The sequence below is a fragment of the Ananas comosus genome, linkage group 21 (assembly GCF_001540865.1).
Source record: "Ananas comosus cultivar F153 linkage group 21, ASM154086v1, whole genome shotgun sequence".
Classification (NCBI taxonomy): Eukaryota; Viridiplantae; Streptophyta; class Magnoliopsida; order Poales; family Bromeliaceae; genus Ananas; species Ananas comosus.
This window is the reverse complement of record NC_033641.1, coordinates 3,956,315-3,966,784: the sequence shown is the minus strand read 5'-3', so window position 1 is coordinate 3,966,784 and position 10,470 is coordinate 3,956,315.

The following is a 10,470-nucleotide window of genomic DNA, read 5'->3' as shown; positions in this document are numbered from 1 at the left end:
TAGTACTTGATAGTAGGTTTCATTACTATGTAAACATTTTCTTTACATCTTACAGTTTGAGACATAGTATCATGTTAGTAGAGTACATTACTATGTTCATGCATTCATACTGTTGATTGAGGCATAGTAGCATGTTGTAGGTTTTGTTACTATGTAGCAGCTCATTTTCATATCTATCTATCTATCTACTTATGCCTGCTTAGACCTAATGGGAAGATCGGCAGAGTCGGCGGCCGAACCCACTAGGAACTATATTTATGTAGTTCTGACCCCACTTTGTTGCAGGGCTGAGTTCGAGCGGACCGGGCGAGGACCGCGGTAAGGGCATAGCGCCCTAATTAGCTAGCAGCTTTTCTTTATGCATTAGTACACCCTGTATAGATGAGAGGACTTTATGTATATGTATTTTGGAGAGTTGTGGATGAACATGTATACATTTTGGAGATGAAAAATGTAAACTCGATGTATATGTTGAATGAAGTTGTAATAGCTAGATCTTTCTCTCTTTTGTTAATTGCTTGTCATTACTTGTATTAGTACTTGCTATATCATGTATGTGGTTCATGTTTTCTGGGCAACTGTTAAGTACATGATCTTGTTGTTGTTAGCCTTGGGCGGACGAGGAAGACTCTGTTCGTTCGGCGTCTGATCGACGTACCCGAACCGACCAAATTGGCGGTCGCGGGGCGTGACAGCTGCCTTCTCGGGTAGCTGACCTGGTACCGGTATGCACCAGGGGTGTCACCGGTTTAACAGCCTAAAATACTCAAACTTAAGAGCAGCTGCTCTCGGGTGCCTGCCTGGTACTGGTACCACCCTGACGTTTAACCGGTTACAAAATGCCCAGACTGCAGTTTAGCACTTGTTCGACTTCTACTTCGCGCCGAGCAATGCTAATACTCAATTATCTCACTTGGAGTTCAACTTTAACCCTTCCAACATTATTGGAATGTCATATGGACTATGTCCAAGCATCTCTCTCGCCATGCTTTGGTCCTTTTGACCAAAAGTGGTTTTATACAACGGGGATTCAATATCTTACAATCAACCCCTTGATTTATGGCCCTTAGATCTATCATTTGACTACTAATAGCAATTAAATAAAATACTATTCCATCTACCATCATCTGCCACCATCTGCCACCGTCATCCTACCCCTACACCACTCCATCCAAGGGCTACAAACTCAAACGTACCATCTCCTTGATACTTTTGAGAGTATTCTAACTCAACTATATATGCATATGTATATATGCATATATGTATATATGTATATATGTAAGCATATATACATATGTATATATGCATATATATACATATGTATATATATATGCATATATACATATGTATATATAGTTGAGTTAGAATACTCTCAAAAGTATCAAGGGGTTGGTACGTTTGAGTTTGTAGCCCTTGGATGGAGTGGTGTAGGGGTAGGATGACGGTGGCAGATGGTGGTAGGTGGAATAGTATTTTATTTAATTGCTATTAGTAGTCAATGATAGATCTAAGGGCCATAAATCAAGGGGTTGATTGTAAGATATTGAATCCCTGTTGTATAAAACCACTTTTGGTCAAAAGGACCAAAGCATGGCGAGAGAGATGCTTGGACATAGTTCATATGACATTCCAATAATGTTGGAAGGGTTAAAGTTGAACTCCAAGTGAGATAATTGAGTATTAGCATTGCTCGGCGCGAAGTAGAAGTCGAACAAGTGCTAAACTGCAGTCTGGGCATTTTGTAACCGGTTAAACATCATGGTGGTACCAGTACCAGGCAGGCACCCGAGAGCAGCTGCTCTCAAGTTTGAGTATTTTAGGCTGTTAAACCGGTGACACCCCTGGTGCATACCGGTACCAGGTCAGCTACCCGAGAAGGCAGCTGTCACGCCCCGCGACCGCCAATTTGGTCAGTTCGGGTACGTCGATCAGACGCCGAACGAACAGAGTCTTCCTTGTCCGCCCAAGGCTAACAACAACAAGATCATGTACTTAACAGTTGCCCAGGAAACATGAACCACATACATGATATAGCAAGTACTAATACAAGTAATGACAAGCAATTAACAAAAGAGAGAAAGATCTAGCTATTACAACTTCATTCAACATATACATCGAGTTTACATTTTTCATCTCCAAAATGTATACATGTTCATCCACAACTCTCCAAAATACATATACATAAAGTCCTCTCATCTATACAGGGTGTACTAATGCATAAAGAAAAGCTGCTAGCTAACTAGGGCGCTATGCCCTTACCGCGGTCCTCGCCCGGTCCGCTCGAACTCAGCCCTGCAACAAAGTGGGGTCAGAACTATATAAATATAGTTCCTAGTGGGTTCGGCCGCCGACTCTGCCGATCTTCCCATTAGGTCTAAGCAGGCATAAGTAGATAGATAGATAGATATGAAAATGAGCTGCTACATAGTAACAAAACCTACAACATGCTACTATGCCTCAATCAACAGTATGAATGCATGAACATAGTAATGTACTCTACTAACATGATACTATGTCTCAAACTGTAAGATGTAAAGAAAATGTTTACATAGTAATGAAACCTACTATCAAGTACTATGTCTGATGTCCAATCTCATTTCGGCTAACCAAAAGGTTATGCCCAAACTCACATCTCAAATCTCGCTGATGAGTAGATCGACTTTGCGCTACACCATCCGAGACCGCCTGTTGGATAATCATGTTACCCAAACAAGACATCTACTCCGGAGCTCACTACTTGGGGTGGAGCGACCACGCCAAGGTTACACAGACTATGTGAGTACGATCCAATTCTCTCACTCGAGGATAGTTAGTGCCTCTTGCACTAGTTCATATGCTACTACTTAGGAAATCATCTTTATTCCTAAGTTCATGTCATCAAGCTGTAAGTATTCCGACTACACAAGTCCAAATGCCACTCTTTGGTTTACATGCTACTACTCAGGAAATCATTATCTATTCCTAAGTTCATGTTATAATGTTTCTACTACACTAGTCCAAATGCCACTCTTTGGTTTCATTTACATGTCCAAGTTCATCTTTTGTTCCTCGGCACTATAGGATTCCATGTCAAGATCCAATCCTCATGTGTCCACTAAATCAAGTGCTCAACTCACTATATGATTTCTACTATGAAAACATGCAAGGAATTGAAGTGCAATTTACTTAACATAACCTATAATGCATGCTAATAATATATGAACATATGCTATAATAAAATAACTTGGACATAGGAAGAATTTCGACTGCTTCGGGATGAACACCCCCCACCTTCTGGTGATGCCATGAAGCTAGGTTCCAACTTTCGTAATTTTTCGTCGCCAATCTCTCTCGACTGCGGCAAACAAAGCCAAAAACAGGCTTTTCTTTAATATCTTCGCGCCGACTCGTCGGATCGCCGAACCGAGTTCACCAACGCGCTCGCCTACCTAGCAGATAGGTATAAAAGAGATCAATCCCTACTTTAGATCTCAATTTAACAAAACCCTCTTTTTAACCCTAGATGTCTAACTTTGCAAGAATACCCCACACGGAGCCTCGATTCAAGCAAATAACATCTACTTAGCATAAAAGGGCTCTACTAAAATCATTTCTAGAGTCTAAGAAACTAACCCTAGAAATCTACCATTAAAGCTTCAAAAGCTTACCTCTCCACAACTCCTCCAAGCCAAGGAAGAAGATGAAGAAGACAAAAATCCACTTCCAAGCTTTAATCTCCACCAATCCCTCCACTAGTCTCCGCCTTGGGAGCTTCTAGAGAGAGAGAGAGGAAGAAAAATGATAAGGGAGGTGTTCTCTGGTTGTGAACACAAGAGAGGGTGATGGGGTCCATTTATAGGCTGCCATAATTGTAATAAGACCCCTCAACAATTGCCATTTGCAACATACTGCAATCTACAGTTTTCTGCACCTGGTATCGGTACACGGGACTTTGTCACCGGTTTAACAGCTACGCAGCAGCCAAACCCGAGAGTTAACTTCTCGGGTAACAGTGCTGGTACCAGTACAAGCCAGGGTATCACCGGTTTAATAGTCAAAAATACTCAAATCCGAGAGCAGCTGCTCTCGGTCTGCTACATGGTACCGGTACAGCCCTGATGTTTAACCGGTTACAAAATGCCGAGACTGCAGATTGCACTTGTTCGACTTCTATTTTGTGCCGAGCAATGCTAATACTCATTTATCTCTTTTAAAACTCAACTTTGACCCTTCCAATATCTTTGGAATGTTAAATAGAGTATGTCTAAGCATCTCTCTCACCACGCTTTGGTCACTTTGACCAAAAATTGTTTATTACCACGGGGATTCAATATCTTACAGCAGCTCTCGGGTTTGGCTATTCCGTAATTGGTTAACCGGTGACAGACTTCTCGCGTACCGATACCAAGTGCAGAAAATTGCAGGTTGCAGTATGTTGCAAATAGCAATTGTTAGGGAGTTTTATTACAATTATGGCAGCTTATAAAAGGACCCCATCTCCTCCTCTCTTGTTCACAGCCAAAGAACACTCATCCTCCTCATTTTTCTCTCTCTCTCTTTAGAAGCTCTCTCAAGGGTTGATCAAAGAGGAGGGATTGGAGGAGATTGAAGCAAGGAAGTGGATCTTCGTCTTCTTCATCTTCTTCCTTGGCTTGGAGGAGTTGTGGACAGGTAAGCTCTTGGAGATTTAATGGTAGAATTCTAGGGTTTGAGTTTTAAACTCTAGAATTGGTTTTAGTAGAACCCTTTGATGCTAAATAGATGTTATTTGCTTGAATCGAGGATCCTTATGGTGTATTCATGCAAGATCGAACATCTAGGGTTCCGAAAAAGGGTTTTGTTAAATTGAGATCCAAAGTTGGGGTTGATCTGTTTTATGCCTATTTGCTAGGTAATTGAATGCGTTGGTGAATTCGGTTCGGCGATCCGACGAGTCAGCGCAAAGATATTAAAGAAAAGCCTGTTTTTGGCTTCGTTTGCCGCAGTCAGAAGGAATAGGCGGCGAAAATTTATGAAACTTGGAGTCTAGCTTCGTAGCATCACCAGAAGGTGGGGGGTGTCCATCCCGAAGCGGTTGAACTTTTTTCTATGTCCGAGTTGTTTTATTATAGCATATGTTTATATATTGTTATCATACATTATAGGTTATGTTAAGTAATTGTACTTCAATTCCTTACATGTTTCCATAGTAGAGATCATATAGTGAGTTGAGCACTTGATTTAGTGGACACATGAGGATTGGGTCTTTATATGGAATCCTATAGTGCCAAAAAATAAAAGATGAACTTGGACATGTAAATGAACTCAAAGAGTGGCATTTGGACTAGTGTAGTAGAAATACTATGATATGAGCTTATGAATAGAAGATGATTTCCTGAGTAGTGGCATGTAAATTAGTGTAGTTGGAACACTTACAACTTGATGACATGAACTTAGGATTAAAGATGATTTCCTAAGTAGTAGCATGTGAATTAGTGCAACAGAGGCACTAACTATCATCGAGTGAGAGGATTGGATCGTACTCACATAGTCTGTGTAACTTTGGCGTGGTCGTTCCACCCAAGTAGTGAGCTCCAGAGTAGATGTCGCGTTTGGGTAACATGATTACCCAGCAGGAGGTCTCGGTTGTGTGTAGCGCAGAGATGAGATTGGAGATGTGAGTTTGGGCGTAACCTACGGGTTAGCCGAGATGAGATTGGACATCAGATATAGTCCTTGATAGTAGGTTTCATTACTATGTAGACATTCATTTATATCATGCAATTTGGGGACATAGTATCATGTTAGTAGAGTACATTACTATGTTCATGCATTCATCCTGTTTATTGAGGCATAGTAGCATGTTGTAGGTTTTGTTACTATGTAGCAGCTCATTTTCATATCTATCTATCTATCTATCTACTTATGCCTGCTTAGACTTAGTGGGAAGATCAGCGGAGTCGGCGGCCGAACCCACTGGGAACTATATTTATATAGTTCTCACCCCACTTTGTTGCAGGGCCGAGTTCTAGCGGATCGGGCGAGGACCGCCGTAAGGGCATAGCGCCCTAGCTAGCTAGTAGCTTTCCTTATGCATTAGTACACACTGTATAGATGAGAGGACCTGATGTATATGTATTTTGGAGAGTTGTGGATGAACACTATATTTTGGAGATGAAAAATGTAAACTCGATGTATATGTTGAATGGACTTGTAATAGCTAGATCTTCTTCTCTTTTGTTGGTTGCTTATATTAGTACTTGCTTAGATCATATATGAGATTAATGTTTCCTAGGCAACTGTTTACATACATGATCTCGTTGTTGTTAGCCTTGGGCGGGTAGAAGAGGCTCTGTCCGTTCGGCGTCTGATCGACGTACCCGAACCGATCAAATTGGCGGTCGCGGTGCGTGACATTGATACTTCTAAATGTATTCTAGTTGTTGGGCCAATAAGGCGTAGCCAGGTGGTACACCGGTACTCCACCCTACTGTTCCTTAAGGCCCCGTTTGGTTCGGGGAATAAGTGGGGATAACGAAAGTTATCCCCGCTATTCCGCCAAACGGGGTGAGTTTTTACCGAGATATTTTATCCCGGTCAAACCTTATTATTCTCGGTTATTCCGGAATAGCAAGGGATTTGCTATTCCACCATTTTGGTGGAATAGTGTTATTCCAATGCTTAATTTCAAACTTAATTAAAATTACAAATTAAATTAAAATTAAATTATATAAATATAATTTGTTATATGTTATAATACATTGTTTTTATTATAAAATTATTAATTGTACTACAATAATACATATTATTTATATTTAAATATTATAATAAATTTTATAATAAATTATATTTAAATATTATAATAAATTTTTTTTTATTAAATTTAAGGTTAAATTGTATAGCGATAAATTTACCACTATATATATTTAGGACAAATAACGAAACTCCAAATTACATCAAAACAAATAGAAGAAATAATTAAATTTAACTTTCTATACGAGTTACGTCAAAACAAACAATAAAAAAATAATCATACTTCAGGAAAACTCAAACACCAGAGCACTTAATTTACGTTGGATTTATATATTCATCAATCTACACGCCTTTTAGTGTATTAGTTACAAATTATAGATTTCTCATATGCTGCAGTTATGTATGTCATCAATACCTTTCATTAATGCTATTCTATTTATGTANTATTTTAAAATTTTAAATTTTTAAAATTTATAATTTGTAACCTCAAAATTAAAGTTTATAATTTTAAATTCTGAATTTTAAATTTTAAATTTAAATTATAATAAGAGGTAATATCATTATTTTTTATTTATAAAAATCCACTATCCGTCTTATTCCAGCTTACCAAACCAAACACTAATTTTTTTATTCCCAGGAATAACCTAATTTTCATCCAAACACAAAATTGATCTAATCCCCGCTTATACCTCAATTTATACCTATCCCTGGAATAACCACTTTTTGCTTATCCCCGAACCAAACGATACCTAAGAGTAGAAATTTTTATGTCCACCGGGAGCAGCGGAAGAAGCACCGCATATAACTGAGGGAAGTAACAATAACCGCAAGCGGTTACAAACTGTTCCGATCGGCAGGAAGTGGCCCCGAAAAATAGGGAGAATGGCCAATCATGGATGAAAAATAACTAATCAACATGAGCGCGTTATAAATAGGAAAATAACGCCCTGAAAGGAGGTCTTTTCTCCGAGAATAGAAGACCACCTTTATTTTCTCTACAATTTCTTTGCATTTTCTAGGAGTAGTTTACTTGTAATCCTTTATTTTTTTGCACTTACTGCTTTTCTCTAGGAGTAGAATTAAGCCAGATCAACCGAGTCTGTATGACCTCAGGCACACTCGACCTTTGTACTATTTTCACAAGTCATCTTCAATATATACAAAGGCATTCGACTCTTTCAGCCGACGAGTTGCTGTATAGTCCATCCATTCGGCTCTTCAGCCGACCCTAGTCTTTGTGCAGTCCGTACATTCGGCTCATCCAGCCGAACCAATTTTATAGAGAAGGCTTTCGAACTCGGCTGATCCGATCCCTCATCAGCCGAATTGTTTGATCCAGTCGAAGGGCACAAACTTTGAGGGTCACTAACCCTCGAAGTTTATATAAAGAGAGAAATATAGGTAGATTTGTACTCGCTCATACTCCGATCTGAGTTAATTTACCTGCATCTATATCTTGTCGATAGTACTTACTTATTTCATCAAACATCTTTACTTACCAGCACTTATTCTATCTATGAGTCTCCGTGTTGTTGTATAGCTCTCCATTTTTCGGCCTGATCTTCTTTTCCCATTGAGCCTCGGAACTCCAGGGTCTTTTTGTTCAGGTGTCCGTACATTCGGCTCCTCCAGCCGAACCAAAATTGTTTTTATAGAGAAGCTTTTTCGGACTTCGTGGGGTTTCGTTTCTGGGATGATCCGATCGCCTCATCAGCCGAATTGTTTATTTCTGATGTCGATAGGGCACAAACTTTGAGGTCATTCGAAGCCCTCTATTGCGGATATTTCTAGTCATGAGTATACCACCTCACATCTAGGAGGTAGGAGACATGTTTTAGCATGTTTACTTCCCGCACCTTTTTCATTGTATCGCGGGCGATGGAGTATGGGACAGACGTGATGGTACTGTGTAGCGGGTCGATAGAGCTTCCGACCCAGGTTTAATTTCGATTTTAGTTACTTATCCTTGGTGATTGCTGCTGATTATATAGTTTAGTTAGTTTATGTGGTTCAGTAGTTTATTTAGCACTTTGAACAATGTGGATTTCTGGATTTTGTAAAATAAAATAGGTTTTCTACCTCCTCGTGTTATGCGTTTTTAAAAGAAATAAAGTTTCTTTGTGTAGGAAACATTTTCAAAATGATTTTGTGGATTTCTGTTTAAAAACCTTGAATGTAAAACTGTGATGTGAATGGTGACTGTGTATGAATGTATAGTTACTCTTGTCACGCCCCCAGGACGCGCACCGCCGCGGTACCCAATTTGGTCCGATCGAGGCGGCGTGCGCGATAACCGCTCGAACGGACAGAGTCTCCCGACTCTCCGCCCAAAAAAATGGCTAAGCAAGCGGTTTGTACAACATAGTCCTGCAAGGGAAAAGCAACTTGCATTCATACACCAATTCAACACGAAACGAAAGCACAAACAGTTTGCTATATACCGAACTAGAGCTAGGCGATATGCAAGTAAAATCATACAAGTATAATCAAAAGAGAGAAACTTAACTATTTGTAAACATATTCTTGAAACATTAAACCTCTTCGATATCATTTAAACTTAAAACACTAATAACAACTTGCAATTCTTTTTTCGCAAAATAAAAATACCATGCATATGGCTCTCCAAAACCTCACCCTATATCATCATCTACTCTTCAAAGCAAAACGCAAAAGTAACATGGGATATGTCTTAATGCGAAGTAGGTAGGAAGAAGTCTATCTACCTAAAAGCTAGGGTGCTATGCCTTACACGATCCATCGATGAAGGCCCCGCTGACACTGTATACCTGAAGGCCCTCCAAAACCATCACGGTGAGAACTACGAATAGTTCCCAGTGGGCGTTGGCGGCCGCGGGCGCTGACGACTCCGCCGATCTACCCACTAGGCTGCTCAAGCAGGCATATGAGAGATATATAGCATGCAAGTATATGTAGAAACTGAGCTAATAGCCGGCAAGCGTATGTAAGAACCTAATCAACTTATGCTCAATCTGGAATCATGAATTGGCATGAAAAAATAATAGAGCTGGGTAGAGTTAAGGCAACTATCAACATACTTACAACCCGGTGTTTAAATAATATATTATTATATATATATATATAATATATTTAATATATATATATATATATATATTAGATAATACTAATATTATATTTACTATTAATAGTAAAACGCTATTCCAATGGGAGACTCGACCAGGGTTAAGGGATAACGGTCGCTCCCACACTACTGAATTTTATATTATAATATATTATATATATAATATATATTATATATATATTAATTACGGACGAATCTAGTTAATAGTAACAACGCTCTTATTTACTATCAACGTTTTTAATCCTTGATGGAAAATGTAGGGTCATGCATCATTAGTTGCGGTTAGTTGAGTGGTCCCCTAGGGTGAGTGGTGTCCCTATTGGGCTATAGTATTTTAATCTCAGATGTTAGAAATAATCTAAAAGAGTGTTTGATCCAAGGCTTTAAAAAACTAGTAGCAACAATAAATTTGCTAACTATATTAGTCCAGTCCAACTCTCTCGTCCTCTCTTCACCCAGTCTCCTCTCTCTCGTCTCTATAATAACTAATATAATATATATCCGGCTACTATACTATTAGAATACAATCATCCTGCTCGACTCATAATTGTTTTCGATGGATCTTTCGAATCGACGATCCACGATCCGTTAAACTTATCTAAAGCTTTTGAATATCTAGAAACAATATTCATAATTTTTTTCGACCATCAAGTACCTAC